This window comes from Poromitra crassiceps, assembly GCF_964638095.1.
Source record: "Poromitra crassiceps genome assembly, chromosome: 6".
NCBI classification, from domain to species: domain Eukaryota; kingdom Metazoa; phylum Chordata; class Actinopteri; order Beryciformes; family Melamphaidae; genus Poromitra; species Poromitra crassiceps.
In genome coordinates, this window is record NC_139627.1 from 18,968,872 (window position 1) to 18,995,014 (window position 26,143).

The window sequence follows — 26,143 nt, forward strand, 5'->3', positions numbered from 1 at the left end:
GGAGTTGAGTGAGGGGGGCTCCTTTTTCCAAGTTTTGTCTGGGGGGAGGCCCACAGTCTCAGACTTTGAAAACCCCTGTCCTAGAGGTAGCCATAGGTCATTGCTTTTCATACAGTGCAGGTCTAGTTTCAAAAAAGTGTATCACTACAATGAAATGGCTACTCTGGGGACTAAGATCACACATGAATAGCTGCTAATTGGGCTTATTGAATCTATAAGAGTCTCAGCTGTCCAGTCATACCCAAATTTATGAAATTCCAAGACTCTTTAGGGACCCCAGTATGCAGAAATGTCAAATACACCATTTTTGCAATAGGCGGAAATGACAATTTTCCAGGCCTACTGCATGTAAAGAACGGTGTGGTTCTTGCCCAAAACTGCATCAGATGAGCATAAATTTGGCATATCTGTATAGGGAAGGCTATGCCCATCTAACCCATTATCATATATATTGAGGTGACAGGTCAAGGGACCATTTGGAAAATGGTGATGGCCGTTTTTCCCTCGCCAAAATTTTGTCTGACTTTGAATCATTAGTTATTTAGCCCCCTTCCCGACAAGCCTGAGCTTCCCTGAGCGCGCCACAGTCTCTGAAAGACAGTCTCACCGGCGTTCCTGCCAGCAATCTTGCGGGTCTCATAGGGGTAATAAAACATTGGGGGGGAAAAACACACATTTTGGACAGGTTCTTTTCTTGGTATCATCAAAATCTTTATTTTAGAGGTCCTATGTATGCCAAAAGTCCAGACTAGAAAAATAATAATAAGGGGGGTGCATTGTTCCATTGCATTTTATTTTTGGTTTAAGTATGTTGGTTGTTATGGTTAAGCAAGTAAAAAAAACTAACCAAATTGTTGTACTTGCCTAACCCTAATAAGCAATCTTTGGAATGTAATCTAATGTTTTCAAATAAGAAAAATGCTTGTTAAAAAAGTGATGTGGCTTGACCGGGAATCGAACCCCAGCCCTCAGCTCAGAAAGCAAGCACCTTAACTATTAACCCACAAGCCCAAACCACAACTTCAGCTGAACATTTTTAACCCCTAACCTTAACCAAATTGTTTTACTAGCCTAACCATAACAACCAACATCCTAAAAATAAAAATGCAATGAATCATGTTTGAAGAGTTGTATGGCGATTCCTCTATTCTGCGTCATCCCTTTCTGGCAGAAAGCCTTCATGGCTAGCTTCTCCCATGTGTGACTTTGGCACTCTATAAAGCTCTGAAAATGCAATGATATTCCAGAAACACCAGGACCAGTGACCACTGAGCGACACATCACATAAGAGGTGCAACACTTTGAGGGCACAAAATGTTTTAATGAGGTTAGGAACAAAAGGGTTCAAGATTACTATGAGCTATGGCCAAACAAAACAGGACTAGCTGCCTTGTAGATAGCAAAAGGTCATAATCTAAACAAAGCAGTTAGCACTCAACTTAAACCCTAACCCTACATGAATAAGTACATAATAGACACACTGTAGACCTGCCTCAGTAAACACTTAATCTGGCAACAATAAATTGTCTCTATATCTACATACAAGACTTTCTTTTTTTTAAACATACAGTACATAACAGTCACAAAAAAACTATATACAATGAAAAATGCTTGCCCTATTTGATTGAGTTACAAATGAGAAATGATTCACATACCAAGGAAATCATGCAAGAGTATGATTTCATTCTTCACTCAGCATGAATGAGATTGACACCCATCACAGAATGAGAGTGTACCAATGTACACAATGAGCCATAGGCTCCTACGCTTAGGAAGAAAGCATCTTTTAAAAATTAAAAATATATTTAGGACATCGTGGCTAGAAATTGTGACTCAGTCTCTGTGTCACCGTGTGAAGTGAGCGCAAACCGAAAAAGAAAAGAAGGAACAACCAAAAGTGTCACCACTCAAACCTGGGCCTGCCCAGGTCTGTGCAGACCCCCCCAAATACACCATTAAATATTCACTTAAGTTAGTAATGCATATGGCATCCTGTCTTCTACAAATCTACTCCTCTTTTTAAACATCTCACCTTAAACCTGATATATCTAAACGACGACAGTGACATTTACACAAACTGTACGAAACAGCTTAGTACACACGTCGGTGGTACAGATTACAGGGGGGCACAGGACTTTATAACACTCATCTCAATACTTGTTGAGGCCGAAGATCCTCACTCCATGTAGCTGTGGCAGCTTGGGGATCAGCACGCTCAAAAGCGATGCAGTGTTTATGACGAAGTGTGCCGTGTCATACTTTGTGTAGAAACTTGCCAGGAAATATCTGTAGAGCAAAACAAGAATTAAAATCCCTTTAGTATCAGCAATGAGGAGTGAGACCACACATACTGTACCTGCCAATGGTTAACATGCAGGCCTTTGACTAGGAACAGAGCGCGCTCCTTATAGCCTACCGTGCCTTGCCCTCCCGCTCATTTCTACCATCCGGCTCACAAACGCACTTCCCGTCCTCCTCCTCATTGCTGGAATGAGTCCGGAAAACATGGGTGCTAACACTTCCGGGTTCTTCACTGTTTCTGCCTATGGGATTTTTGAATGGGTTTTTGGCTGCTTAAAATAAGGTCTGTGGTGAACGCAAGCTTATTGAAACACAAACCTGTGTTCAGCAGGATAATCTTCACACTTGAGGACCACTCTTATGAGTTTTGAAGCTTTTACGTGCCGTTAAAAGGGCAGCTAGCTAGCAAACGGCTAAATGAGACTACACTGTCGACGGGGATATTATACGTCATCACGCCGAAGGGCGAACGGGGACATTAGGCTCGTTTGAGTTGACTGCCGCCTCGCCTGGAAAGCAGACGAGAGCAGGCGAGCAGTCAGGCGAGGTGTCAACAAGTCGAACACCCCCGCAGCACACTCGCTGCTGCTTTTCTTCTTCTACAGTTTGGTTTAACAGCGGTTTGTAAACAAATTAAAACATGCATTAGCGCCACCCACACTCACTGCTCAAATAACACAGATCTTCAGATTCCTTATTTTTATTTTAATGTAGGCATTCCAGGTGGTATTTATGTAAAATATGGAGTGACAGCTTGGAATAGATATAAAATTGAAGTTTCTACACTTCACTGTGGGTTTGTGATGCACCTGTGTTGAACCAATGGGCGCTCAGCTTGATGCGTTTCTCGTCATCCTCTGTCATCCACAGTCGGGCGCAGTTGGTGGGGAGCAACTGCGGCGCCTCGCTCCAAATCTGCGCCCGCCTCGCTCTCGCGAGAGTCACGTGACTCACGCAGTCGGGCAGGACGGAGCAAGTCGGACAACTTTCTAACCATCATGCAACGGGGCAAGCAATGCGCTGGTCGAATCTGCGCAGAATTTGCTCATCTCAAACGAGCCTATTCTCTTTCCCTCGCCTCGCCGTTCAGTCACACAGCTATTGCCCACTCGCTCTTTCAAACTAGATTTATTAGTATTTTCCAATTGTAGTATTTTCTGATTGTAGTATTTTCCAATTGTAGTTATCGTTGTAACAATAGCATTGTATCCCGTGTTGTGATATGTTCCCACACGGACGTGTTATAGTGTAACACCAGAAGCGTTGTCAGAGCGCTGAATGATACGTGTACATTCTAGAATAACAAATAATCTAACGTTAGTTTGTTCGCAATGGTTTGGTGGAGAGAATTCCCTCTTCACCTGTAGATACCTGTGTAGTGGTGGGTTTCATGTTTGTTAGTTTCATGCCAGTATTAAGTTGATCATTAATGTTAATAGTTGCCAGTTGGTTTATAGTTATGTTTAATAAACTTTATTTTATTTATGTGTCTGTGATTGCTAACTAATTGGGTGCATGTTCCCCCCTCCGTCCCACACACTGCTCTCTGTCAGCTCACAGTAACAACGGTTATTTTGATAAAAGGTTGAATTTGGCTGTGGTGACGTGATGTGGAAGCCTATGCGACAGTGTGTGTAGTTCTGGAATAGCTTAGCATGAGCTTTTTACTTCTAGGGCTGGCATTTATGCTTCAAAACTCATGAAAGTGGTCATCATGTGTGAAGATTATCCTGCTGAACACAGGTTCGCGTTTGAAGAAGCTTGCGTTAACCACAGACCTCATTTTAAGCATCACGCCAAAAACCCATTCAAAAATCCCATAGGCAGAAACGCGCTACTCTATACTGTCCCTCATTGGTTTCCCCTTGAGGGCGGGCTCATATACACATGCCCGTGCAGGCACAGTTGGGCAATTGTGCGCCTTGGTGCCACACTCTCCAATTATAGTGTGGTGAGATATACTATACAGGGTTCCTAAAAAATAGTTTTTTTTATTTCGAGGACTTTTCTATGATATACAACAGTTTCCACAATCAACATTTGTTAGTATATCGATGATACAATTTTTGGTTTTTCATAGGTAGCCGATTTGAATGTCCCAGGTCTCAATTTCCCTAGATCAGTGGTTCCCAAACTGTGGTCCGTGGACCACCAGTGGTCCGCGGGGCTCCGCCTGGTGGTCCGCCAGAGCCTTTAAGCTAAGTTACACAACTATAACCACCCATCACATCATTTCTCAGGAAGACAGCTAATGGTTTTTTGTGCAATTAATTACCGTATCCCCGACAAACGAGTCGAGTTTAAATGTTGTAATTTCCCATAAAAGCACAGTCAGTGGGCATGAAAGGCCCATTTAAAAAAAAACACGAAGAAATGAATGGAGCAAGATGTGAAATTATCCACTTCAATATCTAATGGCATTTTCTGTTTCAACGATGCCTGATTAAACCTGTGTTTCAAGGTGTGTGTGCGTGCGTGCGTGTGTGTTTACTGCTTTCTTACATATGTGACTCAGAACTGTGCACATGGCACATGCACACAGGTGCTTGTGTGGACAATAACCTCTCTTATGTAGGAGTACTTCCAAATGTCAAACTCTGTTCCCTTCCTTCGTCATTTCTCCTGTAATGAGGCACCCTGTCACACTGGGCTGGAGCCCCCCTAGAGCAGTGGAATCCGTATTATAACCCGCTCCTAGCCGGTTGGCCTGCATGTTAAACAACAATTAGCCGGCCTACGCGCACTCCCGCGAGTCCGTATCATATTAATCTCGGTCCCCTGTATAGGATCCGCATTATAGGAAAAGCGGCTGCTGTTAAACACTGGCAGCTCATAATCCCGTCTAAGTGGGCGGGTGGTGGCACTTCACGTTCACGTAGTTTATTAATTAATTAATCGTTCGGGCAATCGCTTATATCAACGAATTAAACGAGCAAACTCACGGTTTCCTCAAGTGCTGCACAACGGCTTGAATTGTTTGGTCCCAACGCGCTTCAGCTATGCAGGCAGGCAGGTCCGGTGCATCACAGAGGAGGGACGCTTACTGCTGCGCTGCTGTGAGACATAGGCCTAGCCTAACTTTTGTGGGGAGAAATACATTGAAAACTAGTCAGATATGACTTGAATGCCACTTGTAAAATAAATCACCCAGTGTTTGACGACGGTCCGACCACTATTTTGACAGGGCGGCTTTATGTAACAAAGGCGGAAGCGCTCATTTTTGGCACATTGCCACCGTCGGAATGGTCCCTCAGTTAAAACGGCATGTTTTTGAATGGAGTTTGGTTACAACGCTGTTTCAACTTAGCACAGCGCCGACGACGACTCACACGACAACTATTTGCCAATAACGTGCATACTCCCGCACCCCCTCCCCCCGCCCACTGGCAGAGAGAATACTGACCATTTCCAGCTGTTTCTAAACAAAGACCCCTCATGTTTAAAAAGGTAAAACCGGAAAATATCCTGCTCTGGCTAGCCAGATATGATCCAGACTTCATGTTTAAAAGCCACTTGTTTGTGCACAATTGGCAGCACCTGTGTCTGATGGTGATGCTGATAGCCCGCTGATAGATGTGGGCGGGGTGCAGCGAGCTTGAGAAACGAGAGAGATCTTCACTGTCAAGAAACAAGCAGCAGCTCTAACGTTAGACAGGATGAAAACGCAAACAACACAACTGCGTTTTCCCCGATGCAAGAATGAAAAAATACATCAGATCGGCAATTAGGCCCCGCCCCCTTTTAGGGGGAAAACACAAGCCTCTCCCGTTGACTTTAATGTAAACTAGCACTACCCCAGAAAATTATAGAAAAATAACAGGATCAATCTCGTTTATTAATGACCCCAAAACACCATGACATGACAATATATTATAACTCGCCTGGCCATAGAATGGGCAAGATACATCGGAAATATTACTTTGACCTAAAATCATTAAAATAATTATAGCAATTCTGCAATAAAAAGTCAATTTGGAGTGCTGTTCTTGTGTTTTTGAATTATTATTTACTATTTTAAGGATCCAGCACCCAGTTCTTCTAATACATCGGGAGTGGAGCACGTTGTATTTGATTTTTTATAATCATAATTAGGGGTTCAAGCCCTGAAGGGGCTGAAACCCTATTGTTTTTGTGCCGGTTTATTATCGTTGTTGTCGTTTTCCATCTGCCTTGACGCAAATTCCCGTGAGTTGGTAAATGCCAGAGACCTGAAATTTGGCATAATGACAGATATTGGTGGCTGGTTTCTGCTCAAGAAATATTTTTCGAATCGGCCTGAAGGTGGCGCTATAATTAGAGATTTTACCTTAAAGGCCATAACTTCCACGCCGTTTGTCCGATTTTCAAACTTTCTTTTTCCACATGTTCAGGTGAACCTGCTCTACAACTTTGCTATAAGGACCCTAAAGGTCCGTCTGGAAACTTTTTGAGATATTTTGAAAACTTTGGAAAACACATTTTGACATCTCCTCCTAGAACGTTTGACGGATTTCCACCAAAATCGCCAGGGAGCATCTATGGAGCAAGCTCTACAATCCTGAATTTTGGATTTTTGAAATCTACTTTCGTTTCGGAGATATTAATCGTTAAATTTGTGAGAGGGCGTGGCCTCTCAGCTAAATTGTCATAACTTCATGACAGATTAACGAATCTCCACGAAACTTGCTGGAGATGTTCAGGGACCATCATAGACCATGCCTGTCAAATCTTGTACAATTCGACCAAAAGTGCCAGAAATAGGCGTGGCCTAACACAAAAAAGGCCGTAACTCCGCACCCGTTTGTCCAATGATCGCGAAACTTGGCAGATATATCAAGGAGGATGTCCTAGTCAAAATCTGAAGTTTTGTCATCATTGGTGAAATTGGGCGGGGTCTATGGTGTAAGCATGTAATAGCGGTAAATCAAGTCCATTCGCATCATCGGTTGCAAACTTCTCAGCTTCATCTGGAATGGCATTTCTGGCATGCTATTTCGCAATTTGACCAAAAGGGGGCGCCACAGATCTGAAAAGTGGCGTGGCCTAATATGCCATAACTTCACACCCGTTTGTAACTCCCAGGCTGTTTCTCCAATTTTCAAGCAACTTTTTTTCCACATGTTTACCTGAACGTGCTCTACAAATTTGCCTCAAGGACTATTAGGTGTTCAATTTGCGCAAGGCTTGAAGCCCTGCCATTGCTGCTTGCGGCTATATTTTTAACTGTTTTTATGCCTCCGCCAGCTATGGCCGAGCCGGAGGCTCCGTCTGTACGTTCGTCCCATGTTCGTTAACGCGATATCTCAGGAACGCCTTGATGGAATTTCATCAAACTTGGCTCAAATGTCCACTTGGATTCAAAGATGAACAGCTTAGATTTTGGTGGTCACAGGTCAAAGATCAAGGTCACTGTGACCTCACGAATGCCATTTTCTACCTCGTTAACGCGATATCTCAGGAACGCCTTGACTGAATTTTGTCACATTTGGCTCAAACGTCCACTTTGACTCAAGGATGAACTGATTAGATTTTGGTCGTCAAAGGTCAAAATTCAAGGTCACTATGACCTCACGGACGCCATTTTCAAGCTCGTTAACGCAATATCTCAGTAACGCCTTGACAGAATTTGTTCACATTTGGCAAATTCTGGTCAGACATGGATGTCGACTGCTCACTTGTTGGTGCGGTCTTTCTAGTTTTACCAATGTCCCAGAAACCCTGTAATAACTAATGAGTATTGTGTTTGCTCTTGCTGTTGCACTGACATCTGTGATTTGAGCCCTGGTAGTCATGAGCCCCTTCTAAACATGCAGTGAACTCCTGATCATAACCAGACGCTAGCCGGTCGGCCTGCATGTTTAGAAACAATTATCTGCTGTATGTGTACTCCTGCGAGTGCGGCTCATTACCACCCGAGCCCCCTAGTATAAGGTCCGCATCGCTGGCAGAGCAGCTGTAGTTTAGCAGCTTCCAGCTCATGTTCCGGAGCATGCCTGGGTGGGCGGGTGGTTAAATGGCACTTTACAAACCATTAACTCATTCACTGCCAATATCTGACTGGCATTTTTGGCACAGGCCAAGTATTTCCATAATGTTTGGTCATCTTTCAAGACCCACAGTAAATTCTGTACTAGGACTACAGTGATGTCCAATACCTCGAAATGAAGATCTAAGTCTCTACTTTCACCCCCAAAAAGAAAGTTAGCTTTTAGCATGTTCTGTACTCTACTTATAACCCTTTTTATACACCCCATGTTCACCAAAAAAGCCTGTCTGGGAAGAGAAAAGGGAGAAAAAAGCATTTTTGTAAAAGGGCACAATCTCAGGCATAACTCACTCTCAATTCTTTTATTTTGAACTGTATTGACATCAGACATGTAAATATTATTCGTTAGGACACAAATGACAAAAAATATATATATATATATATATATATATATACACACATGAAGTGCTTTTTTTTTACATTCAACAATACAGTTTACTCGGTGTGAGTGTGCAGACAGACAGACAGACAGACAGACAGACAGACACACCGACACACCGACAGACAGACAGACAGACAGACAGACACACACACACACACACACACACGATCCCCCTTTTAGATTTCTAACCCAACATAGGATAAGCAATAACCACGCCCTGTGGCGCTGGGATTGGCCAGGAGCAACACTGGAGGGCGAGCAGCCCAGCGATTTCATGAACCAACTGAAGAGCTCTTGAGAAGGACAGCGGGCTGCTGTGAGTGCCTTCTGCCCGCTGCTGCCTAGCTGTTCCTGTGTTTATTTTGATTTGTTCTGGTACACCGTCCTCGTCCATGTCTCCCTGTCATATCTATGATCGTTCCCGTTTTCCCCTCGGCTATTCAACACGTCCTCACCGCCCTCGCAAACTGATCGATCATTTCCTCATTCCTCCGATGATCAAACACATCTCTTGATTACTTTCTCCCGTTTTCTCCTGGCTGGCACAGAGGAAGGCGACTCCAGCTCGGCGTTTCAATGGCGTTTCTCCTGTCTGCACAAGGAAGCGTTACCCGTTCTCTGCTTTCCCTCTTGCTCAATTTCAAAACAACAGCTGCGGTATGTGTTTGATCGCGTGCTGTCGGCTACCCTTTGAAGGCAGGGACCTGTGTCTGTGTGACAGGCTGGGCAAGTGTTTGCTGCAGGCGCTGCACCAATAAAAACAAAAACACGTCAAACACGTCCTTGGCGGGGAAGGCCATTGCTGATAACACGTCAAAGACGTCATTGGCGGTGAATGAGTTAATGTTTCTGTGCTATTTCATAATTTCATGAATGGACATAGTTACGTGGCTGGATTATTTGGAAGAGAGCCAAATTGGTGAGTAAAGTAAAAGTTGAATCGTTTCTTTTCCCCCCCATCTGCCAGTTAGAAAATGCAACAAGGAGATGATAGCCTAGTACTGCATTAGGCTATTAGGTGATAAGTGCCCACTATTAATGTTCACACAATCACTCATATCAATGAATTATACAAGCAAACTCACTGTTTCCTCAAGTGCTGCAAAAACGGCTTGAATGGTTTATTTGAAGAGGGTGATAGTGTTGCATTATATATTCGAGACATATAGCCTAACTTTTGTGGAGAGAAATACATTGAAAACTAGTCAGATATGACTTGAATGCCACTTGTAAAATCATCATCATCAATCATCATAAAGGAAATTTGTTCTATTCTTAGAGAGGCAGACCTGGCATATATTTTTCACAACATGCTTTGCTGTAATGTTAATATGTTGAAACAAAAGTTATCTCTTAATTACAGAGAGGGATGGGCAAACGACATATGGTCTAAACCTAAGCTTAGATCATATGTTCAGATGAAGCAGCGTTTTGGTCCTGAGCCCTATGTCACTTCCGTTCTAACCAGAAACCAGAGGTCTTTATGTGCTCAGCTGAGAATTGGTATTCTGCCTCTTGCCATTGAAGTAGGGCGGTTCACAGCTATACCAGAAGAGAACAGGATATGCAATGTCTGTGATCTAAAGGATGTTGAAAATGAGTTTCATTTCATGTTTTATTGTACTTTATATGATGATTTGAGGATTTCCTTATTTGACGAAATGCAAAAGCAAAGACCTGAGCTCTTCTGGGCAGATGATGGCCAGAAGTTGGAGTGGTTGTTTAAGACTGAGGTATTTAAGACTGCTAACTTTATCTCTAGGGCCTGGAATAAAAGGCAAGCACAGCTCTTTAAGTAGGTTCAGGTGGTGGTTTTCATGCTGTACAACTTTACTGTATGTATTTTGGGTGTTTTCTGTTGGTTTTATGTTTTGATCATTGTTTGTTTAAATGATGAACAGTAAAAGTGTCCTGTAAGCCCATGTGGGCTGGGCTTCATTCGAAGCATGACACTTAAATAAAGAAAATCAATCAATCATGTAAAATCATCCACCGTTTAATGTTAGTGCGACCACCATTTTTAGGCTTTTGGGCGATGTAACAAGGCAAGCGCTCACTTTCTGGCACATTGCCACCCCATGTTATTGCCTGAAAGCATCGGAATGCATCAGGAACTTCGGGGGACATGTGCGTTATGGAGTAGTGGAGAAAAGTGTTGGGCAGACATCTCGTGTTGTGGATGCAGTGGAGACCTGCACGTTTTGGGCATTGCCAATTGCTGCCTCAGGCTCTCCTCCGCAGCACAAAATGCGTCATCCCCCATCCCACCCCACTGCTCGCCTCCACCCGCACGCTCCCCCCGCCCGCTCTACTCGCCATCGGCCAGAAAAAACTGAACATTTCCCCATGTTTAGAAACTAAGATCCCTCATGTCTAGAAGGGGAAAACCGGCAAATATCCTGCCCTGACTAACGGCCATGGTCCAGACTTCATGTTTAGATGTGGCTATAGTATCACAGTAGCGCATACCCAAGGTCTGACTTATGCTTAAATGGCTGTCAAATCTAAGGCAAAAATAAAACAATCATATCTTTAATACATACAGAATAATTGGGGAGATGGTGAAGAACTTTCTGGATGAAGTAAACTGCACGCCGTAGTCGAGCTGTTCCCAGTGTGTAAGCAGTCTGGCTTTTCCTTGGTCGGGGGTCTCAAAAGGCGTGCCTTTCACTGCATGCATAAACACATACATCCCCTGTAATGACAATTGAGTAATTAGTGCAGAAGCCAGAAGGGTCAAAGTTTACATCACTAATCACCAGAGGTGGGAACAAGTCATTGTTTTGCAAGTCACAAGTCAGTCACAAGTCTTTGAACTCAAGTCACAAGTCAAGACAGTCAAGTCTCGAGTCAAGTCACAAGTCAACACTCACAAGTCCCAAGTCAAGTCCAAGTCATACACTTTTAGTTTCGAGTCTTAAACAAGTCATAATGTGCTCTTCACCAAATGTAATGCTATTTTAACAGAGTAATGATAGATTAAATTTACACAAATCATGAATACTTTGTAAAACTTGTATTTATTTACAGTGTAACTTGTATTTATTTTTTTAAACAAGTTTGCTTGAACTGAATAATAAATAGTGCTGACATTGCACTGTCATACTTTCATGTTTTATGTCTAAACGAAATAAAACAATGTAAAAATAATAATACAGATAGGTTCAGTGTTTGTGAGAGTGTGAGAGAGGGAGCATTAACGGTTGCATAAACATAAATCATAAACAGTTTGCAAACACCCACATCTCCTGCAACCTCGTTGGAACCGTGCGAGTTATTATGACAGCTAGGATATCCATTAGAAATGCCTATACAGTAATTAGAAGCCTTGACCTCACTCACTCAAACAAACTAAACCCAGGTCAAAACATTAAATCAATACACACTGAGACACAACACATTAGAAAAGAGAAGAATCATCCAGTGTCATGAAAACATTTTTGCCACCTTTACATGCAATCTCTCTCACACACACACACACACACACACACACACACACACACACACACACACACACACACACACACTTTTTACCGTAAATCTGTAGATTTCTCAGGAAATACAATTCTAAGCAGACCGGCAATGTGGAGAAAAAGCAAAGCCCTGCCCGGTGGCATGAGGCAGGGCCACGTTAGGCAAGCATAACTTGCTGGTTAAGGGTAGGCAAGTAAAACAACTTGGTTAAGGTTACATTTAGGTTAAGGTTTGGGTTAGGCTTAAAAAAACACATCAGACACATGACTAACACGAGATCTACAGATTTACTGTTTCTCTCAAAAATCTATAGATGTACCATTCCTCTACATTTACGTTCCATATGTCTAAAAGTCTGAAACCAGTTCAACAAGATTGGCTCCATTTAAGTTTTCCGTTTATATGTAAAATTTTCACCATAAATTTGCTTGTTTTGATCCCACCGCATACATAACAAATGTATTTGCGATGCAATTTGCGACATTTTATGTGTTTTTTGCGGTAAAATTGCAGGAACTGGCAAAAATTGCGGAGTTGAGGAAAAAAATGTGATTTAATTTTTTAATTTTTAATTACATTTTTTCTTTTCCTCCCTTCATCGTTTCTCTTCTCCTTTCTTCCTCATCCTCAGTAATGCCATGATCACTTTGCCTTTTCTCATACTTTTTGCTTAGTGCTTTATATATTTCCTCTTATCCTTATTTCCTTTTCATGCCTTCCCTGTCCTCCTCATCCCTTCCTTGTTCCTTGTTAAATATTCAAACAACTAGATCCTAAGCTAAATATGCCACCTGTGTGTGTGTGTGTGTGTGGGTCTCAAATGCTTCGCGCTAGCAAAGTGGCTGTCCAGTGACGATTTCCGTTTGTGTTCCTCCACGACAGTGTTGCACGGAGTGCAAATTAGTTTGCCTCCACTTTCATGCAAAACATTTGGTAATTGTTTTGCGGTTATTTTTGTTGGCAAATGTGAGGGGTTTGCCCTCCTCATCGCAATGCGATGACGTGTTACGTTACGTCCCATACTCTCGTCACTTCCTATTGTTGTCCCTCGTTCCCACAGCAACCAGGCAAGATGACAGCGCACACATATCTCAAACCCAGGTAAAGATGCGGCATTTTACTAACTTTTTGCGGCGAAATCGCGGGAATTTTGAAAAATTGCAAGCCCCCGCAAATATCGCGGAGTTTGGTTGAATTTGCATTAATTATTGCGATCGCAAAATCGCAATTTCCTGGAGGGACTGAATTATATCAAATTATGAGGGGAAAAAGTTACATTAAACTATATACTGTATAATAAGTATTATAATTATAAGTAATATAATAATTACCTTTCACTCATTGTGTCACCTCTGCCTTGACCTCACGATTGACCAGCACATGGTGCTCCACCCACATCAGAGAAAAGGCTGGATCCAATGCTGCTGCCTTGAGGTAGACTGGATCTGAAAATGGGGCAGTCATTCCATCTTGTGTTCTCACCATTTTTACATTGATGAAGATTCCAAGAAATCTTTTGTTGAGGGATGCCTGGAGACTTCTGACCAGGCCACTCAGGAAACAAACATTAGGCTTCAGCTTCTCAAGGTGATGATTCAGGGACAGGACAGAGGGAACAACAGAACTGATTGTGACAATCTTCTCCCCATGGCCTGCGTCAAGTCTGCGTTCTTCAAACGGCTTGAGGATGTCTGCCAACTCCTTCAACAGATTCCACTCCCGTGCTGTGAACGACTGTGAACTTGTGCCCAGCCTTTTCTAAAACATGGCAGACCTTTAGATGCTCACATTGGAGAACTGCCTTCACTTGTTTGAGTGTCGAGTTCCATCTTGTATTGACAGCAGCAGGGATGCCTCTTTTTTCTCCAAACTCAGAATCAAACGCATCTTTAAATGTTGTGCTTGTGTGCAGCAGAGAGCTGAGTTTTGATAACTTTGAAAGAGAGGATGAAGCAACTTTAGTTTCTTTCAAACCGTCTCCCACCACCAGCTGGAGAGTGTGGGCAAAACACTGCCAGCGCTGTCTTTTTGCCATAGCAGCATCTACTGTTTGCTGATCTTCCTGAGTTAGGTCATGCCAGAGCTCTGGGTCATCAAGATGATCCCCATCCTGTTCATCTTCTTGTTCATTGGGGAAGCACACCGTAAATGCTTTCCGCATGTTAGCAGCATTGTCACTAATAATGTAGTCCAATTTATCTTTAATGCTGTACTCATCACAGATGACCTCAAACTGCTCACAGATTCTTTCTGCAGTGTGCGAGCCTTTGAAGCGGTCGCAGGCCAAGAGGTTGGACTTGAGCTGTAAACTCTCTGAGTCTCTCTCTATACAGTGCACAGTGACACCAAGGAATCACCTCATCTTTCGGTCAGTGGTTATTTGCACAGCAAAGTTGCACACATTTGTAAAATAGAGCTATTGTCTGTGTGTGTGTGGGGGGGGGGGTATTCTAAAGGTTTGTGGGTATGGGGATGCAGGGATGATTGGATTTTCTGTTTACTAGTGTTTTGTATCTCTTAACGTGTAATTTCCTTATTTTTTAACCTTTTTCCTACTATGTTTTAGATTCTATTTTTCCTACTGTTTTAAGCTTGTATTTTACCTGCCCAGGGACTACGGGTGGAAAATAGCATTTCTGCTATAACCTGGTACGATGCATCTCTCCCTATTTTATAGGGTTAATGTTCTTGTACACTGTCCCTGTATTAAAAATAAAGAAAATTCAAATTCAAATTCAAGACCAAATGTCCACGGTGACTGAAACATGGTCTGTGTTGGTCAATTGAGTTTTCAATTTTGAACGTCTCTCTGCAGCAAGGGTCTCTACTTTTGAACTCAATGTTCTGCGACACACTGGGCTGTTGTACTTACTGTCAACTACTGTCATAAAGTGCCGGAAGCTCTTAGTTCAACAATAGACAGAGGCAAGTTGCAGTCAATAACGAAGTCCGAAAGTATAGCGCTGGTGATGGCCTTTTGCTGTGGACGAGTCATATTGTACTGCCCAACACGGGTTTGCAGGAACAGAGAGATTATAGGCTGTTGTGGTTCTTCTCTTGTGACGCTTTTGTTGATCTGGTATTCTTGATATCTGTAAGAGGTAAACATATAATATACATCAGAAATGTGAACAGCAACAACGATACAGCTACTGTTGGCCAATATCAGATAGCGAGCTAATGCGCCTATTTCACATGCAGGCAAAGCAGCCATTTTGTGTCGAAAATGCAGTAACACGATATCAAAGTTTAATCCCCTGCTGTTGCTATAAATGGTATATACAATTTATTTTTGACACAAAATGGCTGCTTTGGCTGCATGTGAAATAGGCTATTGCATTAACATGTGCACCCCGAGGGCATCCACAATACCCGCACACGGATTACTCCTGTAACCTCCTATCTCGTAAGTTGTGGCTAGTTTTATTTCGTTGAAGCTCGGCTCCCACCTATTGCCATCTCTGCGTGGTACACGCTATCGAATGCTCTTACCTTTTATTACTTTAAAAGTGTCCTTTCCAACCATCCATTAGACCGTTGACAGGATGCAGACTGGACCCTTGGAAAATCCGGGGCGATCCTGACGGTCTCATGGTCCCCGATCCAATAGCAGGAGTAGAGGCGGGCACAAGCCCTCACGCCTGGAATTGGACCGGGAAAACACCACTCTTACCTGCATTCGACCACGGACAGACGTGTGAATTATTGCTCCAGATTAGCGTTAGCTTGCCCGACCACTTTCACTTCAACTGCTCCCCGTACATCGGCGTAGCGGACGGGAACCTCGGTCGTTTATTTTCCGGTCTGGAAGGTTACCTTCGCCTGGGAGGTGAAAGTTGGAGGCGACAAAGCTAAGTGCTTTTTTTCACGTGTCGGCGGCTTCTAAGAACAAGCCGGTCCGAGTGTCGTTGTATGCTTGCTATTTGAATTGCTCTGTCTAAGCTAACCTCACGTAGAGATAACTCTCCGCTACTAGCGTCACGTGTTTCGTAGCTTAGTCTCGTTCTTGTGTTGGTTACAGGTATTAGTCGGCACCATTGCCGACTAGCTTGCTAGAGTTAAGACCCGCTAAAATAGCCTGCCGCCTACGCGCGCTCGGTCTGCCACGTTCAGTGGTTTGTGTTAACTCGCTTGCTTCAGTGTTACCCACAAGGCGAAAAAGAAGAGGATACATTTAACGTTAACGTTGTTCGCCTGTCACTACCGCGTGTTCTAACAGGATGGCTAGTGTTAACAAGGCGAAGCGCTGTGCGGACCCCAAGTGTGGCGCGTGGCTATCAGCCAAGGACTCGCACACGCTGTGTGTTGAATGCCTGGGACAGGCCCACGCAGATAGCTGCCTCGGAGATCCGGAGTTTTGCCTCGCCTGTACTGAGATGCCTCGTAGCACTCAAAAATACAGGGCAGACTTCTTCAGAGGCCACGCTGGCGGCGTTGCTGCTGCAGCTGAGCCCAGCCAGAGTCAGACTACCTCTGGGCCTGCTACCTCCGACACCCCGCTGCCTCTCGGACAGCAGCACGTTGACAACTCTCGGGAGGGCTCCCAGCACAGCTCCCAGGAGAGCTCCCCACGTGCTTCTCGTTTGGGTTCACAGCACGGCCACAAGGAGGGTTCCCAGCAGTGCTCCCAGGGGAGCTCCCCACGTGCGTCTCGTTGGGGTTCACAGCATGGCCACAAGGAGGGTTCCCAGCAGCGCTGCCCGCTGAAGCGCCCACGGCAAGATGCGCGGGGTTCCCGGTCGGGTTCGCAGCACAGCTACCAAAGAAAAAAGGTAGGTTCCCAACAGCGCTCCCCGCCGAAGCGCCCGCGGCATGACGCGCAGATTTCCCAACGCGGTTCTCGGTCGGGTTCACAGCACAGCTACCAGGTAGGTTCCCAGCGTGACTTCCCGCCGGGATCACGGCAGTGCGAGCAGTATACCCGGCACAGTTTCCCAGCGGGTTCACAGCACAAGACGGGTTCCCAGCGCGGTCCCCACCTGCGTTCCCCACATGGTTCCCGCTGTTCCCTGCCCCCCTCCCCCAGGTCGGGTGAAGGTGCGGCTAACTCCCGTGTCTCGGAATGGGCTCGCCTTTCCGCCAAGATGGCTGGAGGCGGGGGACCCTGGGATGACTTCCTCGAGATCCACCCAAAACGGGATGATGAGGCCTCCCTGCTGGCCGGCCAACCCAGAAAGGGCTCACCCCGGGGGGCTCCCCCCTCCTGACGACATCTCCTCTGAGATCTACCAGAGGGAGTTCAGGGAGGTCGTGGCCAGGGCTGTTTCCGCCCTCGACTGGGACTGGCCTACGCCCCCTACCGTCGAGAAGGACATGTTCACCGCCTCCCACTTCCGCGCCGTTGAGACGCCGCTACGGGGCAGCCTGCCCTTCTGCCCCGACGTGCAGCGTAGGGTTCAGCGATCCTGGACCAAACCCTACTCCTCTGAGGCCCCCATCCGACGCTTTAAGTGCTGGTCTAGCGTCGTGGAAGGGGCCCAATCAGGCTATGAACATCCCCCCCCACTGGAGAAGGCGGTGGCGGACCACCTGCTCCCAGGCCAGAAGAAGGAAGGGAAGCCCTTGCTCCCCTCCCCAGCCTGCAGGGGGACTGCTTCGCTCCTGGAAAAGTCCTATCTGTCGGCAGGCCAGGCGGCCTCCATGGCCAACACCATGGCCTTCCTGCTGAAGTATCATTGCTTCCTGGTAGACCAGGTCCAAGCAGCCCCCGAGCCTGAAATGTTCACTGAGCTACGCCGGGTCTCCGACTACGTCTTCAAGATGCTGGAGTGTGTGTCGGAGGACTCAGGGAGGGTCATGGGATCTTCGGTGGCCGCCTTGCGTCACCTCTGGCTGCAGCTCACCAGCCTGCGTGGCCATGAGAGGACGGACCTCCTCAACGCGCCCGTTTGCCCTACCGGGCTCTTCGGTTCAATGGCGGACCTCGCCAGCAGGGCCCAGAGGCGGCGTGAGGACACGGAGGCGGTCGGCAGAGTCCTGCCGCGCAAGACCGGGGCGACCCATCACACAGCGAGGCCACCCCCTGCCTGAGGTCGTTCGACGACGACCCGCGGCAGCCCTGCACGCCGTCCACGGGACAGGCAACCCCAGGGGTGGTCCGGTCCCCCAGCCAATGCAGACAGGAACAGCTCGAATGCCCCAAGGAACGCGGGGCCAACACCTCCCCAGCCAGCCTGGACTGGCGCGGGTCGAGGAAGCCGTGCCCGCCGCAGCAGGGGCTCCCGCCGTAACCCTGACAAGTCGGCCACCGCGACCGGGCCCCGAGGCCCGGCGCGTACCTAGCGGTCCCCCGGGGGGGGGGAGGGGCAGCCTCCACGCTGCCAGGACCTGGCGTCCCACAGTGTTGTCGAGCGCCGAAGAGAGCCTTGCTCAGTACGTGTCCCTTGCCAGCGAAAGCTGCGAGGTGCTCGGAGGGCACCTCACCATCTGCAGGCCCCCCTGCTATTCCCCCCCCACAGCTGTCGTCGCACCAGCCGGGCAACGACCTCCTGCGGCCTCCGGGATGCAGCCCCCCCGGGCTGGTCCTGCTGGGGCCGCACACCACGGGCGACGACTCGCCGCGGCCTCCGGGACGCAGCTCCTATGGGCTGGTCCTGCCGGGGCTGCACGCCATGCTGCCACGGCCTCCGGGACGCACCCCCCCTGGGGACGTCCTGCTGGGGCCGTGTGCCGTGGCGCCTCAGGATCATGTGCCAAGGGTAACCCCGACACAGGGCACCAGACCTGCCCTGGCAAACAGCCTCCCCCTGTGGAAGAGGCTGTGCAGACCCACACCGTGGGTACTGCGAACGCTGGAGAAGGGCTACGCGCTGCAGTTCGCGGCCCCCCTGCCGGCTTTCACGGGCATCCCTGTCTCAGACCTGGCGGATGCGGACTCCATGGCTGTCCTCGGCGAGGAAGTCTCCTCGCTTCTGGCAAAGGGCGCGATACGGCCCGTGCCGGACAAGGACAGGCAGTCTGGGTTCTACCACAGGTACTTCCTGGTGCCCAAGAAGGACGGGTCCTTACGGCCCATCCTCGACCTCAGGCGGCTAAACCCCCTGCTCAGGAAGCTTCCCTTCCGCATGTTGATGCTCCCCACACTGTTCAGAGCGATCAGACCCGGGGACTTCTTCACGTCAGTCGACCTAAAGCACGCCTTCTTCCACGTTTCCATCGTGGAAAGGCACAGGAGGTACCTCCGGTTCTCCTTTCAGGGAGTCTCCTACGAGTACTGCGTACTTCCCTTCGGCCTGTCTCTAAGTCCCAGGACTTTCACAGTCTGCGTCAACACAGCGCTGGCTCCCCTCCGAGAGATGGGGATCCGCGTTTACGTCTACCTTGACGACGCCCTGATAGCGGCGAGCTCGAGCGAGATGGTGTCCGCACACACCGAGGTGCTGACTTCCCACCTCCAGGCCTTGGGGTTCCTTATAAACTGGCGCAAGAGCGCCCTTGTGCCTCAACAGGTCACGACCTTCCTGGGTCTGGAGCTAGACTCCCTTTCAATGCACGCCCGCCTCTCTCCGGAGAGGCTGGACAACCTTCGGAGGACAGCGGAGACTCGGCGTCACGCACGATCTCCGTTCACCAGTGCTCCGTGCTACTGGGCCTTATGGCCACGGCGACCGCGGCAATTCCTCTGGGGCTGCTGCACATGCGCCCCTTCCAAAGGTGGTTCCTCGGTCATCGCTTGGACCCAGCGATACATCGGTCCCGCGTCCTTACGCTGTCGGACCGCGCTCGCCAAGCATTGGAAGTGTGGACGGACCGCTTTTGGCTCTCAGAGGGCGCCAGACTGGGTCCGGTCCCACTCAGGCGAGTGATTCGGACCGACGCCTCCCTTTGGGGCTGGGGCGCGGTCTTCGAAGGCCAGGCTGCAAACGGGCGATGGCAAGCCCAACAGCTTCGCCACATAAACGTACTAGAGCTGGAGGCAGTTCGCCTCGCTCTTTGGCACTTCCAACATCAGATCATGGGTCACCATGTGCTGATACGGTCGGACAACACCGCAACAGTGGCGTACATCAACCGCCAGGGCGGTGTCCGGTCGCTGGCTCTGAACCAGCTGGCTACGGTCATCCACGAGTGGGCCCGTCTCCACCTGCTGTCCCTGTCGGCGGCACACATTCGGGGCCACCTCAACCTGGGCGCGGACCTGCTATCGTGGGGCAACCCGCGCAACTCAGAATGGGTTCTCCACCCACAGGTGGTGGAGCAGATCTGGGCCAAGTTCGGGCGAGCCAGCGTCGATCTCTTCGCCTCGCGGCTCGCACACCATTGCCCCCAGTGGTTTTCCATCCTCGCGGACGATCCACCGTTGGGCCACGACGCGCTGGCGCACGTCTGGCAGAGGGCGGCCCTCTATGCGTTCCCCCCAATCGCACTGATTCCCCAGGTGCTGGCCAGGGTGAGACAGCAAGGGCTACAGCTCATTCTGGTAGCCCCGCACTGGCCGTCGCAGGTCTGGTTTGCGGATCTGATCACTCTGACGAGAGGTCCTCCGTGGCTGCTGCCGCATCGGAAGGACCTGCTGTTGCAGGCGGGCGGAGAGATACTCCACCCATCCCCACACAAGTGGAAGCTGGCCGCTTGGTCCCTGAACGGGAACGGTTGCTAGCCCAGGGCCTGCCTGCGAACGTGGTGCAAACCATACAGAGTGCTAGAGCCACCTCGACTCGCACTCAGTACACCTACAAGTGGCGGTCCTTCTCGCGCTGGTGCGCAGAAAGGAACCTGGACCCGGTGACCTGCGACGTTGGGCCCATTCTCTGCTTCCTCCAGGGTCTGTACGAAGCGGGCCAGTCGCCGCAGTCCCTTAAGGTTTATGTGGCCGCCATCTCGGCCTGCCACATGGACATCGAGGGCAAGACAGTGGGAGGCCTGTCTTTGGTCTCTCGTTTCATGACGGGTGTGCGCAAGCTTCGCCCCCAGACAAGGAACATCTTTCCCAAGTGGGACTTGGTCACGGTCTTGGATGGCCTCTCGAGGCCTCCGTTTGAACCACTTGACGCTGCCGACCTGAAACACCTCTCGCTGAAGACGGCATTGCTTCTCGCTTTGTCTTCCGGCAAGAGAGTGGGAGACTTGATTGCCCTGTCAGTGCAACAATCGTGCATGGTGTTCTCTAACGATGGGCGCAGGGCCACGCTCCGCCCGAACCCTGCTTATCAGCCTAAGTGTATTGGGGCTGGCTTCAGGTCCATGACCATAGACCTGGTCGCGTTTGAGCCTTCTGCCTCTTCTTCGGCGGAAGAGAGGAGACTTCGGTCGCTCTGCCCCGTGCAGGCGCTCCGTGCCTATGTGGCCAAGACGCGTACTTTGCGTACCTCTAACCAGCTTCTGGTCTGCCATGGGGCTAAGGCTCTGGGCAAGCCGTTGTCCAAACAGCGTCTATCGCACTGGATAGTGGAGGCCATTAACTTGGCCTATTCTGCCGCTGGGAAGGTTCCACCGGAAGGAATTAAGGCCCACTCTACTCGGGGCGTGGCTTCTTCCTGGGCGCTGTTGCGCGGTGTGACGGTGGAAGATATGTGCGCAGCCGCGTCATGGTCGACTCACCATACCTTTGTGAGGTTTTATGTGTGAGGTTTGTGAGGTCTGGATGTGGGAGGCGCGACATTCGCTCATGCGGTTCTGTCTGCCTCCGCGGACTAGTTGCCTCGCTGACTGCTCCCCAATCCTTATCGGGTTCCCATGCGCTATAAGCCGTGACGGCCCATTTTTCGATCGAGAGTCGCAAGGTCGGGCACTTAGGTGCTCCTTTGCAGCAAGGTCGGTTGTAAGGTGGCAATAGGTGGGAGCCGAGCTTCAACGAAAAAAAAATAAGGGGTTGTCCTACAACCCAGGTTTTATGAGTGAAGCGAGGCTCCCACCTCAGGTGCCTTGCTGCCAGTCTGTCTGGTTGTGGCCGAATGCCGGGTGAGTGGTGTTTTCCCGGTCCAATTCCAGGCGTGAGGGCTTGTGCCCGCCTCTACTCCTGCTATTGGATCGGAGACCATGAGACCGTCAGGATCACCCCGGATTTTCCAAGGGTCCAGTCTGCATCCTGTCAACGGTCTAATGGATGGTTGGAAAGGACACTTTTAAAGTAATAAAAGGTAAGAGCATTCGATAGCGTGTACCACGCAGAGATGGCAATAGGTGGGAGCCTCGCTTCACTCATAAAACCTGGGTTGTAGGACAACCCCTTAGTTTAGTTGTGTCAAAGGTTATGTAACCACAGTGGCAAGTTTACTTACAATAGTCAACTAATTTAGTGAGGTGGATGCAACTTTGCTCTAAGCACAAATTGAGGCAAAGAGGCGTTCACTCGTGCTGACATTTTTCAGCCAGAGTGAGAAAGGTTCCAGTGAATTTCTCCCTGTACCAAATATTTACAGCAGAACTCCATCCAGGTACCAGTGAATTTTTCCCTGTACCAAACATTTACAGTGAGGAAATTTAGTATTTAGTCCATTTAGTATTTGTGACTTATATCATAGGGTACTAGGAGGGTAATATGTAAGGGATAATGTACAGCAAGCTGGTCATTATTGTAAAATAACAGACAGATCACCGACACGCAGTGTTATTATTACACGGCCACTTACTAAGTCAATCAATTATTTGTCACAAAATATAACAATGATGATTTGACATGCTACATGTAACACACCAGCCGGGTAGAAACAACATAACATTACCTGGATTAGTCTGAGATTCTAACGAAGAAAGCAATACATCCAAGAGGGAGGTGTTTGGTAGGAGGCTACGTGCCATTTTAACAGACTGTTGCGAATTTTTTTGCCACAGGGTGTCGCAAATGAGCTTGTTAAATTAACTGGACTCCTTTGTGTGGATTGATATGACTGAGGTGGCCTCTGTGTATGGAACACTGAGCTAAATAAATGGTATGGAAGCGCTCTGATATCCCGAGCAGCAGGCTGTCATAGAAACCGTTGAATGCCGTGATACCCAATCAGAATTGAGCATTCAACAAGGCCGTGTAATATATTGTTCTAACGCCAGAGGAGTGCATTTGTCCATCTTACATGCATTAAAATCCATGTACGATGCCTCCCAGTGCTCTTCCGATTCAAGCGTTATGCCATCTTGGATTTCAACGACATATATGTCCTGTCCATGGTTGTTTGGGTTACTTACATGGGACATGCCGCTCTGTGCAATCGCCTTTTCTGAATGCAGGATGCGTTTGACTGACAAGGAGGTTAACTTCTCAATCTGGGTGTCCGATAAAGGCTGGACGACATCTGACAAACGAAACACTTTTTTTCTCCCACTTGCCCCTGTCATTCTGGAAGAGAAAGAAAACATATTGGGTAATAAATGGGGTTTACACCAAAATGGGCAAAGAACAAAACAAACAAAAATTCTTGGGTTTATTTTGCTTGGACATTTTGCATGTAGTGAAGGCACTGACCGAACATACTGCAATGATAAAGACATTAAATGTAGAGTGCATCTTCTTATTTCTTCTATACTCTTATATTTATCACTTTCTGTGCAGTGGAGGATTTTTCCCGGGAAAGAAGGACACACTCATAGGTGTTGAGAACAGCAAATATAAAAGCATTCATGAACTGGTTATAGGTTTAATCACTATTGTATCGTGTCAATCAGCAATAGAGTGTGGCAAAACTGTCATTTATGATTATTATGTATTACTTTAGGTTCAATGTTGTGAAAATGAAAATCTGCTAGTGCTACTGTAGCAAAAAATTTGATTAGTCTCTCAAGACAGACGTGTTGGCTGCCGCAATTTGCAAATGCCCCCGCCTACCCATCTGTACTTCAGCAGGTCTTAAACTTGGTAAAAATAAATAAATATATCTAAAAGATATCCCGTAAAAATAAGGCAGGATATCCGCTCATTTCTCAACTTTCGTGTCCCCTGTGCAGTCGCTTAATAATAGCTGCGACAGGAAAACAAACTAGTCAAATCCTAGCTAGCTAGCTGCTGAGCAGAAGTGCAAATTGGACGAGATATTTTGATTTATTTATATATTTATTTTAGTGAACATGTGTCATGATTGGTCCAAAAACACGCACAAATCGCTTGAGGAACAGTTTCTTCCCGCAGGCCACGAGACTCCTAAATATGCACAAATAGTGCAGTAGTCGTACCGCAGTACCGTACTGCAGCTGCTACTATTACGGATGCCTAACGTTTAATTGTAAATTTAAGTGTATGTTTAATAAGGTGCCTAACGTTTAATTGTAAATTTAAGTGTATTTTTAATAAGGTACATGCTATTTGCACATGTATGTATAAAACGTCGAATTTGGAATGTCTGAACACGTCTAACGTATGCACATGACATGTGCACCTATGTGCAATGAATATGCCACTGTCGTATAAGCCACCGACTTGTCTTATTGCTTATAAGATGCCTATTTCTTATTGCCTTATTGCTGTCTTATTGCTTATTGATGCCTATTTCTTATTGCCTATTACTTATTGCTGTTGCCTATTTGTACTATGTCGTAAACGGAGTCCACTGCACAAGAATTTCACACGTGGTACTTGTACCATGGAGTGACAATAAAAATCTTGAATCTTGAATCTTGAATCTAATCATCAAACCTCCTTCTGGTAAGATAACCACGTCTGTCCAAATTTGAATGGACTGAAGTACAGAGCATCTCTGGATAGAGCCCGACCGATATATCGGTTCACCGATATTATCGGCCGATTACCGATATATCGTATCGGCCGATATGGTGCGCCGATATTGCAGATTTCTTTTTCTTTTTTTTTGTTATAGACAGCATGTTGTGTATATTTGATATTTTTTCTTAACTATTTGTTCTATTTCTTGTGTTTTTGTATTTCTAGTTATTTATAATTATTAAATTCCCTGTTAAGTTTACTGTTTCATTGCATTGAGTTTATTAATAAGCTGTAAAATATCCTGCCTACATTACATATTTCAATTCATGTCAACTCATATCTTTGTCAAGTGTTTGATATTTGAGGGTTGCTGATGTGGTGCCTCCTCTGGTCGTTAAGGGCGCCTGTTCGGAGGGGAACTCGTTGGAATAGCGTGATCCTCCCACGTGCTATGTCCTACCGGTGAAGCTTCCCCTGTCAGGTGAAAAGAAGCGGCTGGCTAACTGCCCATGTCTCGGAGGAAGCATGGAGCCAGTTTTCGGCTCTCCCCAAATCGGCAGAGGGTGGAGCAGCAACCAGGATAAATAAATAAAAAATTAGCACTAATGGGGGATCAAAATTGGATAAAATATATATATATATATATATATATCGACTGATATATCGATATCGGAATTTTTTTACTCCCTAATATCGGTATCGGCATCGGCCTCAAAAATCCAGTATTGGTCGGGCTCTATCTCTGGAGTATTTGAAATTGTGGAAAGATAGACTGGCTTGAGAGACTAAATATGTGATAAACACACATCCTTGGGCAGCGTTGCTGCTCTGATCTGACCAGAAGTCGCCCTGTGTGTCAGAGCCTTGAACTCACTTGGTTGGTGCAGAGGGAAGGATGGGTTCAGGAAGCTTCTTGAGTGGAGCCTCTGGGGCCTGGACCTTCTCTGTGTAACCCACCACAGAGATGGCCTGGCCCAGCATTACGCCTGGCACTTTGCGCTTGATGAGCAGGTCTTTGGCAACAGAGTCGTCCTCCATGGCTTCCTCTTTGCCGGCGTCTTCTTCTCGAGCTCTGCACTGCTCAAGTCCTGAGAGAGGAAGAATGTTTTATTTTTTTGCACAAGCACACACACACACAAATTCTCAAACCTTTGTAGACACCCAAATCTTTCTGTTACTGACCTGGACCAATCCCGGCTGCCGACATCTGCGTGGCCATCAGCCGAGCCAAATGTTTAATTTGGGCATCGGTGCCTGCCGACTCGACTGGTGTGTACGTGGCCTGGAAGGAGGCTGGCATGACGTCTGGCAGATACACCATGCTGATCAGCACCTAAATGATGAGAGAACAACCGAGATTTGAGCTGAA

The 26,143-nt window shown here is 47.2% G+C and overlaps 1 pseudogene across 1 annotated transcript in view; it reads right to left on the reverse strand.

Annotated features, from left to right (window-relative positions):
* Positions 1-2,179: 2,179 nt before the first annotated feature.
* LOC310777779 (symplekin-like) overlaps positions 2,180-26,143 on the reverse strand; it is a 34,100-nt pseudogene continuing 10,136 nt past the window's right edge. The window contains exons 9-13 of the transcript XR_014554046.1: positions 25,957-26,107; positions 25,649-25,862; positions 23,307-23,457; positions 15,055-15,274; positions 2,180-2,286 (exon numbers count right to left, since the gene is read on the reverse strand). The product of XR_014554046.1 is annotated as a symplekin-like (transcript). The remainder of the gene's footprint in view (positions 2,287-15,054; positions 15,275-23,306; positions 23,458-25,648; positions 25,863-25,956; positions 26,108-26,143) is intronic.